Source organism: Martes martes (genome assembly GCF_963455335.1).
Source record: "Martes martes genome assembly, chromosome: 1".
In the NCBI taxonomy this organism is placed as follows: domain Eukaryota; kingdom Metazoa; phylum Chordata; class Mammalia; order Carnivora; family Mustelidae; genus Martes; species Martes martes.
Genome location: NC_137888.1, coordinates 153306134 through 153332251, shown reverse-complemented (window position 1 = coordinate 153332251; position 26118 = coordinate 153306134).

Genomic DNA, 26118 nt, shown 5'->3' with positions numbered 1-26118 from the left:
GGTAAGAAATGCTGGTGCCCAGGACCAGGGTGATAACAAGAGAAGAGACCAGATTTTGTATGTTAAAGGTAGAGAAAAAGCATTTATTGATGGATTTGCTGTAGGTTGTGAGATAAACGGAAGAACTGAGAATGATTCAAAGGTTTGGAGGCACAACACATGGAAATATAGAGTTGCCATTTACTAAGCCAGAGAAAATTGTGAGGGAAGGAGGTGTGGGAGTGAAATTATGAATTTGGTCACTGATGAGATAAGTTTCAGATGTCCCATATTAATCTGGGCTCAGGAGAAAGATCTGTGGTTTAGAAGTAGATTGGGGGACATTGACATAAAAGTGTTTTATTTGTCACCAAGAGATAAACTTGCCCAATGGGTGAGTTAACAGAGTACAGAACAGGTCGTTGGGGAGTGCTGGTAATATTTAAAAACTGGGAACACAGGAATGAAGTAGCAAAGAAGATAGGGAAGAGGAAGCCAGGAAGCTAGGGGCCAAGTTAGGAGTGAGGGTGATGTCATGGAATTCAGGTAAAGAAAATGTGTTTCACTCAGGGAGAGAATGGTTGAGAGCTGTGTGTGTGTATCACGCATGCCTGGAACTAATTATATGTTCCGCAGGACTTCACAGAACAGAGTTTTTTTTTTTTTTTTTTTTGCTAAGCTGTTTTCTTTCTTTCTTTTTTTTTTATTTTAATAAACATATAATGTATTTTTATCCCTAGGGGTACAGGTCTGTGAATCGCCAGGTTTACACATTTCACAGCACTCATCATAGCACATACCCTCCCCAATGTAGAACAGAGTTATTCTTAAGGTTGGAATAGGAGCCATAGAGAGGCTCTGTTTTAGAATGGAGCCAGGACTGGTGGAGAGAGGAAAGCATTTTAAATGAGAGATACCCCATATTAGCAAATGCTGTAAAATGCTTACCATGTGCCAGGTACTATTCTCAGAAATTTACATATGTATTAAAAATGTATGAATATATACTCTTAAAAATCTATGAAGTAGGTACTGTTACTGTCTCTTGCTATAGATAAGTGCTTGGGATTACACAAATGATATGAATTGGGCAATACTGTTTCAGAAAACATATTCTTAACACCTTCATCCTGCTAGGTTTTTTAAAAAATAATTTTTTAAATTTAAATTCAATTTAATTAACATACAAGGTGTTATTAGTTTCAAAGGTAGAATTTAGTGTTTCATCAGTTGCATATAACACCCAGTGATTGTTCCATCAAGTGCCCTCCTTAATGCCCATCCCCCAGTTACCCCATCCAAGCACCCACCTTCCCTCCAGCAACCCTCAGTTTGTTTCCTCTAGTTAAGAGTCTCTATGGTTTGTCTCCTTCTCTGTTGTCATCTGATTTTCTTTCCCCTCCCTTATGTTCATCAGTTTTGTTTCTTAAATTCCACAGGTGAGTGAAATCATGATAATTGTCTTTCTCTGAATGACTTATTTCACTTAGCATAATACTCTCTCGCTCCATCAACATCATTGCAATAGGCAAATTTTTGATGTTGAGTAATATTCTTTTTGATGTTGAGTAACATTCAATTGTATGTATATGCCACATCTTCTTTATCCATTCTTCTGTCGTTGGCTCTTTCCATGTTTTGGCTACTGTGGACCTTGCTGCTATAAACATGGGGATGCATGTGCCCCTTCAAGTCACCATGTTTGTATCCTTTGGATAAATACCTAATAGTGCAATTTCCAGGATACCACCGTTTTTATAGGTAAACCCATGGAATTAAGAAAAGACTTAACTAGATTGATAAACCATGGACTAATTTGACTAGAGTGGAAGATTTTTTTTTACAAGAGCAAGCAAAGTTCAAAAGCAAGCGTAGGGCTATATCACATGATGTGGGCCAGATCTTGATGGTTTTAGACTATTCTGGGGGCAATAGGGGGACATTCATGTTTCTATATGGTATAATTTTGAGTTCAGATTTCCTCGTTTTCTAAGGGACACATGACCACTTAACAACCACAGATGGATAAAAGTTTGGAATTTGAAACATTCTCACAAATCCTAACAGTGCAGAAATTGAGACTGGACATTTAAATGAGTTCTCTAAAGTCATACAGCTATGGGCAGGGACATCAGCAGGGCTGGACCCGAGTCTGTGCCATTTAACCTCACATCTTTACCAGGGGAAGTTAATGATTAGACTATAACTAACTTAAAATTGGCCTGGATATAGTGACTTGGGACTAGTTTTAATATTTCTTTTTATTTAATTTCATAATTGATTGTGAAATATTTTAACATAAGTTCATAAAATAAATTTAATAGACACTTCATTTCAATTTGCAGCTTTAGGCCTAAAGCCTTTAAGAACAAAGGTAATCCAATGAGACACTGTGGACTCTGAGAAACAGACTGCGGGTTTTGGAGGGGAGGGTGTGGGAAGTTGGGTGAGCTGGTGGTGGGTATTAAGGAGGGCATGTATTGCATGGAGCACTGGGTGTGGTGCATAAACAATGAATCCTGGAACACTGAAAAAAAATAAAATTACAAAAAAAAAAAAAAAAAAAGAACAAAGGTAATCCAGGGAGAATCACTCGTAAAATGTTTAGTTGGTACAACAGACATAGCCAGTGTTCTGCCCACATCCTCTCTGACCCATGCATAGCAGTCCAAATTCTAAGAGTCATCCCCGCATTTTGTTGTTGTTGCTGTTGTTGTTGGGAGGGGTTTCCCTTGTTTGGGCTTCCAGAACCTACTCTGTCCATGTTCTTGGCAGGTTAGAGAGGCCTGGGAGGTAATATTCTCCAGGAGCAGCCCCAAGACAATGACTGCTGGGTGTGGGATATAAATGCCAAGTCTCCCTCACCCCTTAGCCACGAAAATGAATTTCTCCCGTGTGATTAATGTCCTGCTGCTCACTCTGGTAGCTGATTGAATCAAGCTCCCTTTATGGATTTCCTTTCCCTTTACTTCCTCCTTTCTCTGCCAGTGTTACCTTCACTTCCAAAGTCAACTTTTTTACAACTGTGGTTTCAGTAACTGTTTCTAGAAGAACCTAAAAGAAGACAGCGCATGTACCTTAAATGGAAATTAGTCCATCCCTGTTGCCCTTTTACACAAATAGAAGTTCTGTGTTCTGCTGATGATTACAGCGTTGACCTGTATGGTGGTGGAGAATGCGCCAGCTCTAATTTTTAATTTGCATTTCTTGTCATCCAGAAGATGAATGCAGGTCTTGACTTTCCTGCACACCTCCAGGAAAAGTCACTGATTTGTGTCCCTTTGTCATCTCATTTCAGCAACAGGGGCTCAGGTCATCAGGCCTGATAGGGCGCAGCAATTGTTGGCAAAAGATAGCGATGCAATTTCACATTCCTCTTTCTTAAGTAGAGAGCACACTAGAATAAGCAAGGCAGTTGTTTCCAGTTTTAATTTAAATTAAAGAGCATTTGTGTCTTTGGCCAAGCTCTTGAAGCCACACTCTTGTGAGTTAATAACAGTGGGCTGGGCAAAGGGTCCCCTGATTTGCTGTGTTCCCTTTGCTCTGGGTAATGTTCCTCTGTGCTTATCACTGGTTATCTTATTTGTCATAGATGGATCCTTATGTCAACATGAAACATCACTATAAAAGTCCTCATTGAAGGAAGGGGATGAACAGGTCCCTAAGACATTAATTACTTAAAGAGATTTTATGAGCAACAGTTCCATCTCTAGTGGTTAAATAGACACATGGTTGAGAAATGAAGCTCTGAGGAAGGGAATCTGGGGTTTTATATCATGCAAATCTTCAGAGTCTGTCATATACATTATGTTATATAATTGCCCTTAAAGTTACTAATGAACAAAATGAAGATCAGAGAGGTTGAGTGACTTGCTCAAAGTAACGTGTTGTTTAGTGGTAGAGCCATTATCTAAATACAAGCCTCTCTGATTCAAAACCACAGTTTTATAACAACATTTTCTGCTTAAAATTAGAGGGTGAAGAGAATAAATTGCCCCAACGTGAATTTCTTCCTACATTCCAGAGTGTGAAGTGATGCCGAGACAAGGTAACAGGGGACTTTGAGCCAAAGAAGAAGGGATAGAGGGTTTTGTTCTCTTTTGTTTTGTTTTTCAGACTCGGGATGTATTTGGGAGAAGAAGTGAGTATCTTAAAAGTTAACTTCAGTTACAGCAGATATCAAAAGCTGTATCTCTGGCATGGAGCTGCGAGTGACACAGGTCAGGAGCCATGTGTGACTAGAATCCAAGGAGGATGATGGTACCAGATCCAGTGTCCCCAGAGTGCAAAAGGTCTGACTGCTCTCTGGGCACACAGGCCATTCCCTGTAGTCTTGGGCATGCAGCCCAGAAGGAAGCTGGTTCTGAAAACCACGGAAAACCAAGACAACCTGCTCAGCCTCTGTAATAGATACTTTCTGCTGTGTAAGAAACTATCACAAAACTTAAAAGCTTAAAATAACCAATATTAATTTAGCTCAAAAGTCTGTGGGTCAGTTGATTGGTTCTCCAGGACTAGGCTGGCTTGACTGATTTTTATTGGGATCGCTCAAGCATTTGTCATCCCCTAGCTAGCCTGGGCTGGTGACTGAATAATCAAGGGCAACCTCACTCCCGTGTCTGGCAATTGACCAGCTCTTGTCCAGAGCAACAGATGTGACTGCACCTTGTGTCATTCATATTCAGCGTGTGAGCCCAGGCTACTTCTCCTGAGAGAGAGATATAGCACCAGGAAAATAAAAAATGGCAAATCTCAATGGACAAGTTTCCTCTGATGATAACATCTTGCAGAACTATGTAGTATAGTATCACAACCAAGATATCGACACTGATACAATTAAGACACAATTTAATCACCACGGGATCCCTCTTACACCCCCTTTAGAAGCATGACTATTTCTCTCCTGCCCCTACCACTTCCTTAACTCATGACAAACAATGCTAGTCTGCTTTCCATTTCTATAATTTTGTCATTTCAAGAAGGTTATTCAATGGAATCGCAGAATATATAATCTTTGCTTGAGATTCATCCAGGTTTTGCATGTATCAACAGTCATTTCTGTTTTAGTGCTGAGTAATATTCATGATATTGCAGTCTGTTTAGCCATTTACCTATTGGAAGACCTGTGGGTTGCTTCCAGGTTTTGGGGTATTTTGAATATGACTACTATAAACGTTTGTGCACAGGTGTTATGTGGACATAGTTGTTGTTTCTCTGGCATGTATGATGAGGAGCATAGTTGCTGAGCTATATGACATTTGCACATTTTTTTTTAGGAAATGATTTTTTTAAAAGATTTTATTTATTTATTTAACAGAGAGGGACAGTGAGAGAGGGAACACAAGCAGCGAGAGTGAGAGAGGGAGAAGCAGGCTTCCCTCAGCAGGGAGCCCGATGCAGGGCTTCATCCTAGGACCCTGGGATCATGACCTGAGCCGAAGGCAGACGCTTAACAACTGAGCCACCCAGGCACCTCACACATTTAGTTTTTAAAGAACATTTCAAAATGTTTTCCGGAGTGGATGTATCATTTTGCGTTCCACCCTGCAACGGCGGTGATCCAGTTTCTCTGTGGCCTCATCAGCATTGTCGGATAGATTGGTAGTGATGTATCACTGTTATGTTCATTTGCATTTCCCTAATGGCTGATGATGTTGGACATCTTTTCATGTGCTTGTTTGTCATTTGCATATCTTCTTTGGTGAAATGTTTCTTCATGTCTTATGTCAATATTCTAACTGGATTTTTTTAACTTGTTGAGTTTCGAGAGTTCTTTGTATAGTCTACATACTAGTGATTGTCACTTGCGTGGTATGCAAATAGGTTCTCCCAGACTGCAACTTATCTTTTCATCCTCTTCACAGGGTCTTTCAGAGAGCAAAGGTTTTTAATTTTGATGAAGTTCAGTGTACCAATTTTTTAAAAACTGTATCATGCTTTTGGTGTCATCGCTAAGAACTCTTCACCAAGTCCTGGGCCCTGAAGATTCTCTTCTATGTTTCTCTTCTACATTGTCTCCTACTAAAAATGTTAGCATTTTATGATCAATTTGAGTTAATCTTTGTATCAGTTGTGAGATTTGGGTCAAGGTTCATGGCTTGTATTTTGTTTTCGTCTGTGGATATCCAGTTGCTTAAACACCATTTGTTGAAGAGATTATTTTTCCTACATTGAGCTAATTCTGTACCTTTTTTTGAAAAGCTGTTGGCTGTATTTCCAAATTTCCAGTTTTATTTTATTGACATATATGTCTGTCCCTCACCAATACCACACAGTCTCGATTACTGTAGTTCATTATAATAAGAAAGTCAAGTAAAACTATTTCTCTAACTTTATTGTTCTTTTTCAGAATTCTCTTAACTATTCTATTTTGTTTGTCTCTCCATATACATTTTAAAGTAATATCTATTATTTTACAAGAATAAATCTTACTGGGATTTTGATTGTAATTGTGCTGAAGCTGTATAACAATTTGGGGAGAATTAGCATCTTTACTTTGCTGAGCCTTCCAATCTATAAACACTGTATGATTCTTCATTTATTTATATCTTCTTTGTTTTCTTTTATCAGCATTTTATAGTTTGAACCATACAACTCCTGTACATGTTTTGTTAGATTTACATTGAAGTAATTCATTTTATGAGCAATTATAAATGGCATAAATAGTTTTGTGTTTTTAATTTCAGTCCAAGTGCTTATTGTTAGTATATAGAAATGCAATTGATTTATGAACATTTATCTTCTATTCTGTGTCTTTGATGAACTCATTTAACTCACTCACTAGGTGTTTCATTTTTTTTTTGTTTTTTTTTTTTTTTTTTTTTAGATTTCTTTCAGTTTCCTACCTAGATAACCATGTTGTCTTCATATATGGACTTTTTTTATATCTTCCTTTTTCATTTATCTTTCATTTCTTTTCTTAACTTTTATTCTAGCTAAAACATCTAGAAATATGTTGAATAAACGAGGTGAGAACAGACATCCTTGCCTTATTCCCAGTCTTGGGGATGGGGAGAAACATTCAGTCATTCAGTAATGTTATATTGTTTGTACGTTTTTTAAATCAAGTTGAGGACATTCTTCTCTATTCCTAATTTTCTGACTTTTTTTTTTAAATGAATTAGTATTGACTTTTGTTAAATACTTTTTTCTTTATCAACTTACAAGATCACGTTGTCTTTCTTCTTTCTTTCTTTCTTTCTCTATTAATATGGTTATTTCATTGAATGATTTTGAATAATAACGCAGCCTTTTATCACCAAAATTTACCTCATGAAGTAATGATATACAATTTTTAAAATATATTTCTGAATTCTGTTTGTTAATATTTGGTTAAAGATCTGTGTGTCTATATTCACAAGGGAAATTGATCTATACTTTCCTTTTATATGCTTTTGTCTGGTTTTTGAGAATAGAGTAACACTGGTTTCAAAGAATGAAATGGAAATCATTTTCTTTTGTTTATTTCCTGAAAAAGTTTGGGCAGAATCAGGGTTAATTTTTTGTTAAATATTTGGTAGAATTCTCCAGCCAAAGCATCTGGGTTGAAATCAAACAACTCAATTTAAAAATGGGCAAAAGATATGAACAAACATGTTACCAAAGATGATGTACAAATTGCAAATAAGCCTATGAAAAAATGTTCAATAGCATATATCAATAGGGAACTGCAAGCTAAAACAATGAGATAACCCTGCACACCTGTTACAATGGCTAAAATCACAAACACTGACAGCACCTAGCTTTGATAAGGATATGGAGGAACAGGAACTCTCACTACTTGCTGATGGGAATGCAAAATAGTACAGCCAGTTAGAAGACAGTTTGGTAGTTTCTGACAAAAATAGACATACTCTTCCTGTATGATTCAGCAATCACACTACTTAGTATTTACCCATATGAGTTGAAAACCTGTATCTACATAAAATCCTGTACATTTGTTGACCAGGATGTTTTTAGCAGCATTATTCATAGTTGACAAATCTTGGACAATGGAATATTGTTTAGTGCTGAAAACAAATGAGCTATCAAGTCATGGAAAGGTATGAAAAATCCTTAAATGCATTTTTTCTAAGTGAAAGAAGCCAATTTGAAATGGCTACATGCTATGAGATTCCAACTATGTAACACTTGGGAAAAGGCAAAAACTATACAAAAAGTGAAAAGATAAGTGGTTGCCGGGGTTTCAGTAGGTGGGGTGGGGGTAAAGAGGGATAAATAGTAGAGTACAGAGGATTTCATAGAAAGCAAACTATTCTGAGTGATACTGTAATGGTGGCTACTTGTCATTATACATTGTCAAAATCCATAGAACATCCAACCCCCAAAGTAAATCCTACTGAAAACTGTGAACTTCATCTAATGTGTCAATACGAGGTCATCAACTATAACAAATGTATCAAACTAATGCAAAATGTCAATAATGGGAAATTCTGTGTGTGAAGGATGTTGGGGCGGCAGAGGTAGGAAGGGGCATATGAGAATTCTGCATTTTCTGATCAATTCTTCTGTAAACCTAAAACTGCTATAGAAAACAAATTGTATGTGTGTTTAAAAATTCTTATCAACTGAAAAAAAAACCACATTGGGATCTGTAGATTTCTTTTTGGGCCAGTTTATAAATTACACAGTCAGGCTTTACTTCCATAATTTCCTTTTTTCTGCTTGCTTTGTATTTATTTTGCTTTTCTTTTTCTATGTTCTTAAAGCAGGAACTTAGATTTTTTTATTTGTGTCTTTCCCTCCTTTATTGCTGTAAATTTTGTTCTTAGAACTGGTTTATCTGTGTCTCACGAATTTTGATATGGTATATTTTCATTTCATTCAGTTCCATGCATTTTTAAAATTTCTCCTGAGACTTCTTTTTTGTGTTATTTAGTTTCTATGTGGAGATTTACTTGTCTTTCTGTTATTGATTTCTAGCTTGATTACTCTATTGTGATTAAATAACACAGTCTGTATGACTTCAGTTTCTTAAACTTTGTTAGGATTGCTTGATGGGTGAATATATCTTGTTATACATTTCATGTGAACTTAAAAAATGTGTATTCTGCGGTTACTGAGCAGAGCATTTATACATATCTATTAGATTCTGTTGTTTGATGGTGTTAAGTTCTATATGTTTGCTGATTTTCTGTCTAGTTCTATAAATTGTTGAGAGACATTGAGGTCTCCAACTATAACACAGATTTGTCTATTTCTCCTGTAATTTTTATTAGTTTTTGCTTCGGATAATTTGCAGCTCTTCTCTTCAGTGTATACATACTTAGGATTTCTATGTCTTCTTGAAGGATTTATTGTTTTATCATTATATAACTTCTTCTTCTGTTTGGGATTTTCTTTTCTCTGAAGTCTACTTTTTTTGATAGTAATAGAAATATTCTTGCTTTCTTTTGATTAATGTTCCCATGAAATATTTTTCCCAGTGTCATAATTTTAATCGCCATGTATCGTTATAGTTGAAGGGATTTTTTTCTCTTGATAGTATACAGTTGGGGTATGTTTTTATTCTACTCTGCCAATTTCTGTCTTTTAATCAATTTTTGAGATCTTTTACATTTAATTTAATTATTGATATTTAGGGCTTACCTTTGCCATTTTTCCCTACATTTTTTCTCCTTTCTTGGCTTCCTGTGGGTAACATGAACATTTCTGCAATTTCAATATGATTCATCAATAGTGTTTTAGAAAATACCTTTTTAAAGATTTTAGTGTGCTTTCTCTACATATTACATTCATCTAACTTATGATAATCTACTGGTGTTATCACTTTACCAGTTTTAGTAAAATGTGGAAATGTTATTCCCCTTTATATCTCTATATCCTCCTCCACATATAATATAATTTTTTATATATCTTATCTACACACGTTTAGAACCACATCAGGCATTGTTACAATTTTGTCTCAATCATCACATTCTAGAAAGTCAAGGGAAGAAGAAAGGTCAACTGCATTTGTTTATGTTTTTGTTTACTGTGTTCTTTCTTATTTTAAGGTTCCTTCTTTTTTGATTCCTGTCTCATTAAAGAAATTTCTTCAGCCATTTATTTAGCATATATTTAGGATATATATGGTATATATATCTCTATCTATCTATCTAGCTAGCTAGCTAGCTATAGAATGCTCAGGTCATGATCTTGGGGTCGTGGGATCCAGTCCCCATTGAGCTCCAAGCTCAGTGGGGAGTCTGCTTGAGTTTCTCCCTCCCCATCTCCCTCTATCCCTCCTCCCATGCTCTCTCTCTCTTTCTAAAACAAGTATATAGAACTTAAAAAATGTGAAAATGTCAAAATGAACACATAATTTCATGTGGGTGGTAAGAAGAACACAGGCACATGGATATGGTATGACCAACTACTCCTTATGGTCTTTCATAGTTTCTTATTTTTCCATGTGATGAAAAATTTTTTTAAAGAATTTTACCAATAAAAAAGTTTCACTGTGTCTAATGTTGCCGAATGAATGGAATGATAGTTAATTTCATGTACTTTTAGAATGAATTCTGATGTTTTTAAGTTTTTGAGATCTAATTTTTTTCCACTTACAGAATGTCCAAGTTCTCCCACGTTATGTCTGTCAGTGACTGGGAGTAATTAGAGATAAAGTTTGAGATCACTTGCAACTTTCCTCTTAAAAGCAAACCTCAAAATCTTCTGTCTTCTGTTGATTCATCCGTTTTTTGAAACAGTACGTTCTGAGTTTAGTCTAAAGCATAAACATTTCCACGGAAGCTGGGGCAGCTCATTTCAAGTGACCAACCTCACTCACCACCATGATGTAGCCTACACAGTCACATTAAGGGGCGTCTCCATACTAGCAACACTCCCACAAATGATTACAAGGTGCTGAGTCAACGTCATTCTGTTCTGTGTTTCAAAATACTATGTGTTAAGTGCTTTCTTTGTGTTATATACTGTGCTAGGCACTCTGCATAAAATGTCTCATTTACCTACTTGGGTGTATTATAGTTACCATTTTACAGAGAAGGAAGCTGAGATTTAAAGAAGTTGATGCCTATAGAAAGGCAAACTAACAGTAACATAACCAGGAATCAACCTCAGTTCTCTCTAGTTCAAAGGTCTGACCGCTTAACCACAATTTCACATTGTCTCCTCATGTGAATCTCAAATGGCAATGGCAGAAAGCCAGGCTTCTACAACTGGGGGACTCGCTCTCACAACTTTGGGAACTTTTAGCACTAAGATGAACATTATAATAATGAAGTTGAACATCACAACTATGAAGAAGTTGGAAAGACTTCATACTTTTCCAACAATGTTCAAACACTGTCTTAGTGATAAAACTTTAAAGAGAAGTTCGAAAGAGAAGCTTTATTAGAGATTTCAGAAGACAGTTTAAGATACCTCCAAATGCTCCAGTACTTGTCTTATTGTGAGCTCAAATTAATCAAAGCTAATATAATTCTCTGAGACACTGAATGAAGAGAAACTTCATAAAGAAAAAAATCTTTGTCTTGTTTCTCTTGTTTCTATCCTGCTTAGGCCAATACTATAGCAAATACATCTTTCTGCAACATCTTTAGTACTAAAGTAAATCTTTCATCAAACCAATAAATGCTAACATATTTGAAATGAATGACTATGGAAAGTCTGAAGCTTAACTCTGTCTTTCTGAAAATAGATATTACTTACAACACTATTCTGCTGCAGTTATGAGGACATCAAATTTGTGAGAAAGAAAATCAGTAAATCGACCAACCACAAATTATTGCAGGCCAATTGCTATCAGCAGGAATTATCTGCGCATATGTGGGATTTGAGAACAGCCTCTTCTAAGACCCAGAGGCAGTGGAGATTGTGTAGCAGGGAGTGCTTTGGAAAGAGACAGTAAAGAAAAGAAACTCCTGAGATTTGGGAGATGACAAGGACCCTAGCAATTATGGTTGTTCACTTATTGCTTCGTTTTTTGTATGTTGAGTCACAGGCAGCATGGCACATTGGATAGAATGAATATTGGATTCACGCAGACAACTTTCACTCCTAAACATTCCACTTCCTGTTTGTACTGCTTATTCTCCTGGAGCTTCGGTTTCCTCACCTGCAAAATGCACTTTTTAAAAATAGAATTGGTTCTTTTATTGTTATGAAATGACCTTCCTTATTCCCGGTCATATTCCTTGTCTTGAAATATTTTGTATTAATATTGTCTCATGGGCTTCCTTTTAAGCTTGGAGCTTGCATGCATATCTGTTTCCATTCTTTTATTTATAATATTTCTATGTCTATATAATATTTATATATATGCACATATATAATATTTCAAGTGTATTTTATAAATAACATATAGTTGGGTCTTGTTTTTTTATCCATTCTGAAAAGTTTTGCATTTAACTGAGTATTCAGGTTGTTTACATTTAATGTAATTATTATGTGATTGGAGTTAAATCTACCATTGTGATCATTGAATTCTTTTGGTCACTCTTTTTTCTTCTTTTCTCTGCTTAATTTTTATCTTCCTTTGGTTGTTTTGTTTTGTTTTGTTTGTTTAAGAATTTATTCTGTCTCCTTTATTGACTTTTTAGGCTAAATAGGTTTTGTTGTTTGTTTGTTTTTTAGATGCTTAATTCAATGGTTCGGACTGATATGACGACCATTTCTTGATCATGAATTACACAAATCAATGAGTAATCTACTATTGCTGACGTTATGTAAAATCCAAATAGACAGAACATTGTTTTTGCCCTAAATGGGACTCAGAATTTAATGGGGAAGTAAAATCTATAGATTTTTTATAATGACATGTGTGAAAATGGAAGTATATGTAAGTATGTTCAAGAAAGCTTTGGAACACAGAGTAGGTAGTGCTTGGAGAAGAAGAATGAAAAAGAGATTTTCAAGTGACGTATTGAGAAGGATGGTTTATTTACAAATGTTCACATACAAAAAGAGAATGGTCATATTAGAGAAAGCTGGTTACTACAAAAGGATTAAAATGTGATATATATAAGCATGTGTGGAGAAAGTGGGGCATAAAAATGGCAGATTACAGATTACAAGTTGCTCTCAAATCAATCAAGGGAAATTGAACCTCATTTTTGTGGTGATAAAGAGTTACTAAGGATTTTAAATCATTTGGTTGATATGACCTGATCTATAACAAAAATCACAGTGGTGTTGTGTAATGGATGTTCATTGGAGTTGGAGGGAGAGGAACATGGGGATAAAGAAGCCAAAGTCCATTTTACAGTTTAAAAAAAAAAAAAAAACGAGACTCACAGAAGTGATGTAACTTACTTAAGTCACAAATTATGAAAGGTGAGCATGGCAGGAAAAACCCTGATTCCTCATACAGTTTAACATTGTTGCATTAATCTAGTAGTATTTTATATTACATAGTATATCCTCAAATAATAAATACTTTTGATGATAAAGGAGGTAATAATATAATGTGGTTGTTTCATAATACATATACATTGATATTTGCAGTCAAAACTATACTAATCTGAGCTGGGAAAGATGTCTTAATATATGCACTTACATAAATCTTAAAAAGAAGAGGAGAAATGGTAGAGTCGTCTGATTATCTAGTGGCTGGTTTAAAAGGACAAGCTTTCTGTCCCAAACTTAACTGAGTATAGCAAATACATTTTTAACCTGTTTCTTGAATAGATTTCATACACATTGTGTCAGCCAAATCATTTTAGCTGCTTTTGCCCCTCTTCTATCTCAAACTTGATATATGATTGACTGGAGACTACATTTGATTGACAGATTAAACAATTTAAATATAAACACTTTATTAACTCTACAAGAGCATCCTAATAAAGAACACGATGGAGACAGACATACAAGGTAGATGTGGTGATTTTGAAGACAATCACACTGTAGCTTAACTTGACAGAAGCAATGAATCAAATCCTGTGAAAAGAGTTCCAAATATATTTTCTCCACACTATTTAAATCAGCAGCTCCTTGTAAGTAAGCAGTGCTAAAGGATTATGTAAAGACTTAATGCCTTCCTGCCCCTTATGGGATTTTAACTTAGACTCCCAGTTTTCTACTGAGTTGTTTTTCTACAGACTTGAGATGGCTCCAGGAGGTTGTTTGTACTCACTTGTCCCATGGCCGTTACTGCACCCTGACTCTTGTAGGATGATTCAAAACCTTGAGTAATTATTTCTGGATGATTCAGTAGAAAAAAAAAAAAAGCAGTTAGATTATTAGTTAATGCTAGTAGCTAATTTATTAAGCACTAATAATCATGAAGCAGGTACTATACTAAATGCTTTACATGTATTAACTCATTTAATCTTTTTAACAACCAAATGGCATGGGTAATAGATCATCTTTATTTTATAGATAAGGAACCTGAGTCTCTAATAATTTACTTAATTTGTCTAAGGAAAAGCATTTAGTAAGTAGTATCTAGAATTAGAGTCTAAGCAGTCTGCTCCAGATCCCAAGAATTTAAACTCTAGGGTCCTACTATATATTGGTCATCATGTCTGGGCAACCATACAAGTCCTGCTGATGGGTTAGGGAAATGACTTTTAAATGGAAACCACTTTATAAATTCTGAAGCTTTTTCACATACATCAGTTAATTTGATCTTCCTAATAATCTTATGAAATAGGTATTACAGTTGACCTTTGAACAGTTCAGAAGTTAGGGATGCCAAGCCCTCATGCAGTAAAAATCCGTGGATAACATTTAACTCTCCAGAAACTTAACTACTAATCACCTACCATTGATGGCAAGTCTTATCAATAAGAAAAACAATAAATTAACATAAATTTTATAGATGTATTATGTTACAATAAAGTAATCTAGAGAAAAGAAATTGTTCTTGAGAAAATTATAAGGAAGAGAAAATACATTTACAGTATTGTACTGTAAAAAATCTGTGTATAAGTGGACCCACATAGTTCAAATCCCTTGTTGTTCATAAAGGTCAGCTGTATTTTCATTTCAGATATGATTAAAAAAAAAAAAGTTGAAGAGGCCAAGTCAATTTTCAAAGTCATGCATGGAAGAAGCAGAATTAGGTTTTTTTTTTTTTTTTAAAGATTTTATTTATTTATTTGACAGACAGAGATCACAAGTAGGCAGAGAGGCAGGCAGAGAGAGAGGAAGGGAAGTAGGCTCCCTGCTGAGCAGAGAGCCTGATGCGGGGCTCGATCCCAGGACCCCGGGATCATGACCTGAGCCGAAGGCAGAGGCTTTAACCCACTGAGCCACCCAGGCGCCCCCAGAATTAGGTTTTGATATAAGTTAGACTTGGGTTCAAATTTAGGATCTACCCTTTACAAACATGTAAATTAAATTCAACAAGCTGAATTTTTCTCACCTGTACGACAAATTCTTTAGACAACTCTTCTACTCAGTATAGTGCTTGCCACCTGGCAGCTACACAACAGATATTTGGTCTTTTGTTTGTCCATTCTATAGAAAGCTTTGGTATCATCATCTGCTTTGTAGGACAAGAGGAAGGGAAAAAAGGAATGTCAAAATCCTCAGCAAGGACTATTTTGTCATAGTCAAACATCCTAAATAGGATTTAATGATCTGAGAAAAGCAAAGACATGAAAAGCTCTATGATGTTAATAAACAGCAGTATCCTTCTTGGCCTAAACCTGGCCTTAACTTTTTTCTTTTGTTGTGATAGCTTCAGCTTACAGCAGTTGTAGGTCTGATTCGTGAGAAAACCATTCGGCAGGACACTTCTGCTTCCAGGAATATGGAGTAAGTACACTTTTCTCTATTCTTCTTGCTAAGTACCATCAAAAAGCCTCGGATGTTATATGCAAAACAAACATAAGAAGATTGAATGGTGGAGAGAAGAAGGCAGACCAGGTAGGAATTTGGGGACTTGAGGAATGACGTTGTGATTTCCCTGAGTTTTCTTTTGACCTCCTATATCCCAGGCTTGGATCTGCAAAAGCCAGCAAACTGGAAACGCCAACAGGCACAGAAACACACAGAAAACTCCAACTAAAGCTTCTTTTGTCTAGTCAAAGGACTAGGAAAGGGGCATCCTCACAAGATAGAAGATTTTTTATGGCAGTGGTTCTACACTAGACAAACACCACCCTTATCCATGCCGGCAGGGGCGAGGTGGGAGCCTAGACTTCCATCCTAATGAGGCTACAGTGAGGCATCCCAAAACTAGTTGAGTTAGTATCCATGAGTGCCAAGCAGGGATATGGGACTTCCATCTCCATGAACTAGTAATGAGCTTCCCACTACCTGGGCAGCCTGGATTCCATACTGACAGACTATAATGAGGTGCTTCTTTCTTCTCCACTGGTGTGGGGTCAGAGGAGGCTTGAGGGAGAGTTAAGACTTTGATCATCCTGTGTCAATGAGGCCAAATATACCAAGTAGGTATCAGTAGCAACCACGTGTTTTCTGGTTTTAAAACTACTATCCTGAGGTGGGATGAGAAATGCTGACGTTCACCCTTTCTGGAAAAACAGCTCTCTGGAAGCTGTGGGGAGGGGTCCCTGTGCTCTTGGCCATAGAAGTCCAGAGTGGAATTTCCATCTCACTGAGCTGGGAGAGTGGATGGAGAGAGCACAGGTCAGTTTCCAATGCAGATTCTCACAGTTCCTAGAGTTTTAGTAGATTTTCTTGAATAAATATATCTTAATTTGTTGTATAGCCATAGAGTAATTTTAAGAGACCTTAATTTTTTTTAAAATATTTTTTTCATCTGTTTCATGGGGCATAGAGGCTCAGTGGAGCTCCTAATGCTTGCTGGAAGAGGAACTTGTCTCTGTGTTATTTCTTACAACAGCAATATAAGATTATTCAAAAAATTAAGTTTAATAAAAAGAAGAAAGAAACAGCATAGAAATGGTGTCTCAGATTAGTTCCAAGACAGATATTTTTGTATAAACTCTTTTGGGAGGGGCTTTGAGGAGAAGGGAAATGAAGAAAACAGGAACAGCTGAAGGCACTGAGTAAGGATATGGTCTGAACTGGAAACCAGCTTCTGGTTGATTCCATAAGAGCTCTGGAACATGATTTACACTGTAGATTTGGCTCCATCTCGAGACAGGTCAGTCATTCATTATACTCAGTTTGTCTCTGGAGAATGATCACCTCTTTGGCAAGGTGGCTCATGGATGCCAATGGCAGGTGCCTAGAGAAAGGACCGCTACGAACAATCGGCAACCAACACTAACAACAGGTTGGGGCTGGACACACTCCTCAGGTGAAAGGGTTGTGAGTGACACACAACATCTATTACTTCTAGATATTCATTTATTCAGTTATTAATTTATGGAAGTGAACACTTTTTCAGGGTTGAAGATGCCAAGATAAAAGAGAATCAATCTGTGCCTTTTGGTGTCAAAAAAGTGATAGAAATAGCAGATTGTTATGGCAACTGGGCCAAAACAGGTGGATAGAACAGTCCCTTTTGTCCTTTGGCATATGACACATATAAAAATACATATAAAACAATACAGATGAGTTGCCAGTTTCTGAACTTCCCATCAAAGAAACAAATCTAAGGCATTGTTCAACAACTCATATTTTGTTTTCTCATTCATTTAACAAAGAGCTATTGAGCACCTTGCTAGGCCCTATTGTTGTGAAGATAAATAAGCCAGGATCTGAGATTAAAGCTCTCACTGTGCAGTGAGAACACTGAGGAATAAATCAGCAAATGCAGAAGACTCTGGGAAGTGCTATGATAAAGGTCAGTCCTGGAACAATGGATGCCCAGGGGAGGCATTGCTTCCTGGCTGAGAATTTGCCCACATCCTTTGATTTCTTATTCAGTTGCCTCTCACTAAACTACAAACAGAAACACTGGAGGGAAAAGGGTTCTTGAGGAATCCCCTTGGGTTTACATTGAATCATAATCATGTTAAATACATCAGCCATCACATTATGCACTGCTAGAGTAAACTCACTATTAAAATTTGCCATGGTTATAAATAAAAACAGTGTTGTTTTACTTCCATAAATTTATGCCTTCTGAAATAAATATAATTACATTTATTGGCACACTTAGAATGGGTAACCTTGTGAAAATTATTCCTAAGTGTTAAGTTCCTAAATCTGGGAAAGAAACTAAGGACAAGAATACACAAGGTATTATCATAACAATTGGAAATGATTTTTGTATTTACTAGGAAAATATTCTGAAAATATGTTCTGAAAATCTTTCTTCACAGTGTTTTGATCATATTACCTATACACCTGAACCCCTCCTCTTATTTTCCTATCAATTTAATTCAGAGAATATATTATTAAAAAAATATTCAGTACAAACCAAAAATCTTTATGCTATACATTTTTGTTTTAGTGAAAGTTGGCCATTGTGCATTTTAAAACAGTATCTCAGGTACTTCAAGTATCTCATCTACTGTGTTTTCTGGTTTTAAAATACTATTTGAAATATTGAAAATATAAACATGTATAAATATTACATCAGATTCTTCTATTGTTTCACTTGTATCATGCAAGCTATTAATTTGACTCAGTTATTCTTTATTAGGGTGTGGGAGTATTTTTGTCTTCCAAAGTTTATTAAAAATACTTTTATGTTTTTTGTTTGTTAAATAAATTTAACTTATTAGTTTTAGATAAATGTCTATCATTTGGTGGGAGTATATGGATGGACAGATGGATGGATAGATATACTGATACAATGTATGATGTTCCTACTACATTTGGTAGGATCAGTCTGTTTGTCACTAATTTTTTATTGAGTAATTAATATATATCTATCAATTTATCGAGGAATTGATATGTATATATCAATTACATATATAGTATTCTATTAGCTTCAGGTTTATAGCATAATGACTTGGTATTTTTATATGCTGCAAAATGATCACCACAATAAGTCTAGTTAACGTCTGTCACCATACATAGTTAGAAATATTTTTTCTTATGGGAATTGTTAAGATTTACTCTTTTAGCAACTTTCAAATATGCAATACAGCATTATTAACTGTAGTCACCCATGCTGTACATTACCTCCCCATGACTTTTTATTTTATATTTTATAAAATAATTTTTTATTTTATATTTTATTTATTTATATTTTTATTTTATATTTTACAAAATAAATTTTATAATATATATATTTTTATATTATATATATATTTTATTTTTATTTTATAAGTTTCTACATTTTGACTCCCTTCACTCATTTTATCTCTTCCTTACCCCCTACCTTTGGCAACTACTAATCTGTTCTCTGAATCTATAAGCTTTTTTTTTTTTTTTTTTCAGATTCCAAATGTAAGTGAGATCATCTGGTATGAGTCTTTGATTCACGTAGCGTAATACATTAATATTCCATTATGTTGTTCTAAATGACAAGATTTCATTCTTTTTTATGGCTGAATAATATTCTACTACATATTTCCCTTATATTTTGTTTTTACCATTTATTTATTGATAGACACTTAAGTTGTTTCTGTATCTTGGCTATTGTAAATAATGCTGCAATGAATATGGGATTCATGTATCTTTTCAAGTTAACATTTTCATTTTCTTTGGATAAATACCCAGAAGTGGAATTGCAGGATCATATAGTAAGTAGTTTTATTTTTAATTTTTTGATACTGTTTTCCACTGTGGCTACACCAGTGTGCATTTCCACCAATAGTGCACAATTTTTCCCTTTTCTCCACACCCTTACCAACACTTGTTATTTCTTGTTTTTGTTGATATTAGCCATCCTAACAGGTGTGAGTTGATACCTTCTGCCTAGTTTTTAATTATATATTTATGATTTTTTTGCTATTGAATAGTATGAGTAATTTCTAAAATACTGTTGTCATTGGTAGATGGCTGCATCAGTGGCCCCAATTCCTTAGTCCTTTATGCTTCTATGTCTTTTGCCATTGGACTTTGCAATGACTTTCACTGAGGGAGTATCATATATTTCCCTATCTCTTGACTTTAGACTTAGAGATACAACTTCTTGGGGAAGTAGAAATTGAAATATATTATGTCAGTTCCAGGCCTAAGCCTTAAATGGCTTGTGTAATTCTACCTGACTTCTTGTATTTCTGTTGTTACTATGAGGAAAAACACTAGCTCAAGGAAGAAAATGATTGCGATAGAAGACAGAGCTGGATCAACTGAGTTGCCTCAATTATACCCTCCAATGTCAGTCAGATGTTTGCCTGTCAACCTGCAAACATGTGACTTAGCCCACCATTAATTAGCCCAGCCCAGATAAGCCAACCCATAGCCAAACCAGATAAATGTGGCATGGTGCTGAAATGTTATGGTCTGTTGTTATGCTGCATTACTGTGAACATAGATAACTGATATATGGTCAGATTAAATGATCTCTAACAACACTGTTTTGTTGACTGTTAATGAAATTTCTCATTGTAAAATATATTTAAAATGTTGATAAATGTGCTATAAACACTTGAGAAAAAACATTGAAGGATAAATAGAAAGCAAAATAATAATACTAGGGACTTCATTGCTTCACTTTCAACAATGAAAAGATTGTCCAGGCAGGAAATAATTATAGAAATACTGAGTTTAAAGTCCATGTTAGACTACAGAGATATAACAGGCATTTAGAGAACATCCCATCCAACAGCAGCAGAATAAGCATTCTTCTTGAGTACATATGGAAAAATCTCCAGAATAGATTACAAAACAAGTCAATACATTTAAGAAGATTCAGACCATATCACACATGTTTTTCTGACCACAGTGCTATAAAACTAGAAATCAATTAAAAGAAAACTGGAAAATTTACAAAATATGGAGATTAAATAACACATTCCTGAGCATTAAATGGGCCAAAGAAGAGATCAAAAAACAAATTAGAAAATCTTGAGAAAAATAAAATGAAAATACAACATACTAAAACTTTTTATTATTATTATTTTTTTAATTTCCAGAGAAAGAGAGTGAGAGATAGAGAAAGAGCTAGAGTACAAGCAGGGGGAGTGGCAGACAGAGGGAGAAGCAGGCTTCTTGCTTGGAAGGGAACCCAATGTGGGGCTGCATCCCAGGATGCTGGGAGCATGACCTGAGCCAAAGGCAGATGCTTAACCAACTGAGCCACCCAGGAGTCCCACAATATACCAAAACTTATTGGGTGCAGCAAAAACAGTTCTAAGAGGGAATGCTTATAGTGAAAAGTGCCTATGTTAAGAAAGAAGGCAGATCTCAAATAAACAAGTTAACTTTACACCCCAAAGACCTTGAAAAAGAACAGACAGCCCAAAATTAACAGAAGGAAGAAAATAACAAGTATCAGAGTGGAAACAAATGAAATAGAGACTAACAAGATGACAGAAAAAAATCAATGAAACTAAGAGTTGTGTTGGTGTGTTTTTTTGAAAAGGTAAACTGAATAGACAAACCTTTAGCTAGGCTCACCAAGAAAAAAGGAGGACTCAAATAACTAAAGTTAAAAATGAAGAGGACATCTTAAAACTAATACCACATAAGAATTTAAGGTTATAAGAAAGTATTATAAATATTTACATGCCAACAAATTGGACAACCTAGAAGAAATGGATTAATTCTTAGAAACATACAACCTACAAAGACTGAATTATAATGAAATAAAAAATCTAAATAGACCAATTACTAGTAAGAAGTAGGATTGCAGGATACAGAATCAATATACAAAAGTCCATTGCATTTCTGTACTCTTAACAATGAGCTATCAGAAAGAGACAACAATCCCATTTATAATGGCATCAAAATGAATAAAATACTCAGGAAAAAATTTAACCTAGGAGGTAAAAAATCTGTACACTGAAAACTATAAGACACTGATAAAAGAAATTGAAGACACACATAAATGAAATATATTTCATGCTTATGGATTGGAGGACTTAATATTTTTGTTAATTAATAGATAATTAATATTTAATACTTAAGAATTACTTTAAGGGGCACCTGGGTGGCTCAGTCGTTAAGCATGTGCCTTCGGCTCAGGTCATGATCTCAAGGTCCTGGGATCGAGCCCCGCATCGGGCTCCCTGCTCAGTGGGGAGCCTGCATTTCCCTCTCCCATTCTCCCTGCTTCTGTCCCCTGTCTTGCTCTGTCTCTCTCTGTCAAATAAATACAATAAAAAATATATATTTTTAAAAAAGAATTACTTTATAAACTCTACAGCTTTAGTACAGTCTCCATCAACATTGTAAATGGCATTTTTTTTTTACAGATAGAGAAAAAAAAAATCATAAAATTTGTATAGCACCACAAAAGACCCCCAATAGCCAAAGGGATCTTGAGAAAGAAGTACAAAGCTGAAGGTCTCAGACTATCTGATTTCAAACTATATTTCAAAGGTACAGTAATTTAAATAGTATGGTAATAGCATTAAAAAAACGCATAGATCAGTGGAACACAATAGAGATCTCTGAAAGAAAACCATGTATATATGATTAATTAATTCATGAGAAAGGAGCCAAGAATATACAGTGAAGAAAGGTGCCGGGAAAACGAGATAGCTATATGGCAAAAAATGAAACTGTACCTGTATGGTATAATCTACACAAAATCAACTCAAAAGGGATTAAAAACTTAAATATAAGACCTGAAACTTAAAAACTACTAGAAGAAAACCTGTGCATAAGTTCTTTGCATTGGGCTTGGCAATGATTTTTTTAGATTTAACATCAAAAGCAAAACCAATAAAAGCAAAAATAAATAAGTTAGATTACAACAAATTAAAAAAAATCTTTCTGCAAAAGAAAGGAATACACCATTAAAATGAGAAGGTAACCTACAGAATGGGAGTAAATATTTGCAAGATATATATTTGGTAAGAATTAATACCCAGGAAAATATGAAGAATTCATACAACTCAATAGCAAACCCCCCCAAACAATCCAATTAAAAAAAATGGGCAGAGGAGCTAAACATATGTTTTCCGAGGAAAATATACAAATGGACAAAAGGTACATCAACATCACTAGTAATAAGGAAAATACAAATCAAAGCCGAAGTGAGATCTCACCTCACACCTTTTAGATGGCTGTCATCAAAAAGGAAATGAGTATTGTTGAGGATCTGGAGAAAAATTAAACGTTTGCACTGTTGGGTGGAAATGTAAATTGGTAGAGTTAATATGGAAAACAGTATGAAGGTTTCCAAAAAATTTAAAAATAGATTTACCATATGATCCAGCAATCCCACTGCTGGATATATATCCAAAAGAAAGGCAAACAGGAACTCAAATAGAAATCTACATCTCCATGTTAATTGCAGCATTATTCACGATAGCACAGACATGGAAATAACCTACGTGTCCATTAATGGATTGTTCTATCATCTATCTATCTATGTATCTATCGTCATTTATCTATCTATCTATAGATATATTTCTACAATATCTATAGATACAGATATCTATATCTATCTAGAAATAGATATATAGCTATAGATAGATATGGGAGTTATATATATATAATAGATACAGATATATAGATATAGATATGGGTGCTATATATATATAGATATATAGATAGATAGAGATATAGTTTAGATATACATATGGGTGTTATCAGACATGAGAAAGAAAGACATCTTGCCATTTGCAACATTCAATCTTTGCTCTCTTCACATGGCATGCTCCCTATGTCTCTGTGTCATTACATGGTTATTTTATTTAAGGACACCAGTTATATCAGATTAGGGGCTGACTGCACTCCAGTGTGACCTCATTTTAACTTGACTAATTATATCTGCAATGACCCTATTTCCAAATAAGGTCATATTTTAAGATAACTAGAGGTTAGGATTTCAACATATCCTTTTGAAGGAATATAATTCAACCCGAAACATTCTGCTCTCCATCCCACAGTGATTCATATCCTTCCCACATAAAAAAATACATTCATTCTGTTCCAATATCCCTTAAATTCTTAACCCAATTTAGCATAAACTTTAAGTTCCAAATCTCATCTATATATAATCAATCCAAAAAGGCCCAAATGTCATCTTCTAAATTATTTAAATCAGGTGTGGGTGAGACACTAGTTGTGGTCCATCCTGAGGCAAAATTTCTATTTTTGAACCTTCTAAACAGAGAGCAAGATGTCTGTTTACAAGACACAGAGGTGGAATGGCATGGGAAGGATATTCCCATTCCAAAAGGTTAAAATTAAAAGGAAAAAAAAAGAGGCATCATTGGTCTAAATCATGTTTTTAATCCAGCAGGAGAAATTCTCTTAGGTTCCAAAGCCTGAGAATAATTTTAGACTTGATGCTCTGTCCTCTGGCTTCACAGAATGTCCCTATTTCCTTTGACCCTTTGGAGACTAGGAGGCCCCCTTGGACTAGGCCTCTGAATCTGACTTTGTCTTGAGAGTTATTCTTCCTTCATTCACTTCATCCCCTCTTTGTCCTTTTCTGTCCAAGCATGCAGTATTTCTGCTTATATAAAATTTTCAAAATCTTCTTGGTCAGTGGTCATTTAAGAGATCACAGTGTTAGACAAGGGCTCTCCATAGTTCCTTTTCAGAGAAACACATATTTATTTCCAGTTACTGCTAAGATGTTTCATTGGATCAGTGAGTCACATGCCTAAACTCTTTGGCAAAGTGTTTTCTGACCACAATCTTGGCCCTATTTCCAGAGCATGCTATCTTGATCATTAAGCACTGGTTCCTTTCTGCTTAACATTTCCTTCATCCATTTATCTTTCTCCTCTCACATTTACAGCAAACAGCAAGGAGAAACCAGTTACTCCTTCTACTCTGATTGGAAATCTCTTCAGCTAATTATCCAAATTCATCCCTTATAAGATTTATTAAAAACAAAACAAAACAAAACAAAACAAAACATTACAGCATAATTCAATCAAGTTCTCTGAAACTAAAACAAGGGTTGTCTTTCGTCCAGCATCCAATAACATGTTCATTATTTCCATCTGAGACCTCACCAGGACCATCTTCAATGTCCATATTTCTATCAACAATATCTTCAAGGCTTTTCTATCATATGTCTCAAATTCTTTCAGCATCTACCCACTACTGAATTCAAACCACTCCACATTTTTAGTTATTTGTTACAGCAGCATCCCATTTCTTGGTACCAATATCTGTATTAGTTCCTTGGGCCTGTCATGACAAATTACTACAAATTGGGTGTTAGTATGGTTAGTTCCTTCTGAGAGCTCTGAAAGGAAATTTGTTCCATGACTGTTTCCTTACTTCTGAGGACAGCTGGGAATGCTTGGCATTCCTTGACTTGTAGAAGCATCACTCCAGTCTCTGCCTCCCTCTTCACACATTTTTCCTGTGTCTCTGTATCTTCATATGGTCATCTTCATATAAGGTCACAGTTATACTAGATAGAGACCTAACCTTCTCCAATATAACCTCATTGTAGTGAATGTCATCTGCAACAATCTATTTCAAAATAAGATCATATTCGGAAGTGCTAGGGGTTAGAACTTTAACATATCTTTTTTGAGGGACACAATTCAACAGCTTCAGAGAAAACTGTTTTTTATAACTATATTTTCTTTTCCACTTATAAAGACTGTCTATGGAGAAGGAAGTACAGGCACAGTGACCATGAACTATACTAAGAATGTGTTGTAAATCTGTTAAAAAAAAAAAAAGAACTGTAATTCTTTTTCTCGCTAGTGATATAAGTGGATTGGACATGGGAATTTGCTTCTACACTTTTCTGAATATCATAAAAATGCAGCAAAGAGATGAAATAAACTAGAAACAGTCTATTGTAAGAATATGGGAGAAGAAATTAGAGCCATTAAATTCAGGAAGCTGAAGAGCAGATAGATGAGGAATAACTCACTTAACTGAGCTGGGAAAACTGATACCTAACTTCACAGTGTGGAAAGCCTGGAAACCAATTTATTCAAAACACAGATCCTCCCTTCACCATATGTACACACACATACCCGAGTGATTGGGGGCTTCAAGAACCTCCAAATGTTAGGGAGCACATGGGACTAATAGGGATAACTGGCTGAGAGTCTGTACAAGAAACAGGCACTCTAGATCTCTTCCCTGATCTTGCTCAAGCAGGCAGTTGCTTCCTCTATTCTAGCAGAGGACCAGAGGTTTATTTTGGAAGCAGAGGGAATTTGCTCTTGGGGAATTCAACATACATTTGAGTGTGAAGGCACAGCATGAAATTATGGGGATGAAATGGAAGTCAGAAATGCTGGAAAGCCAATTTATACCCCCTGT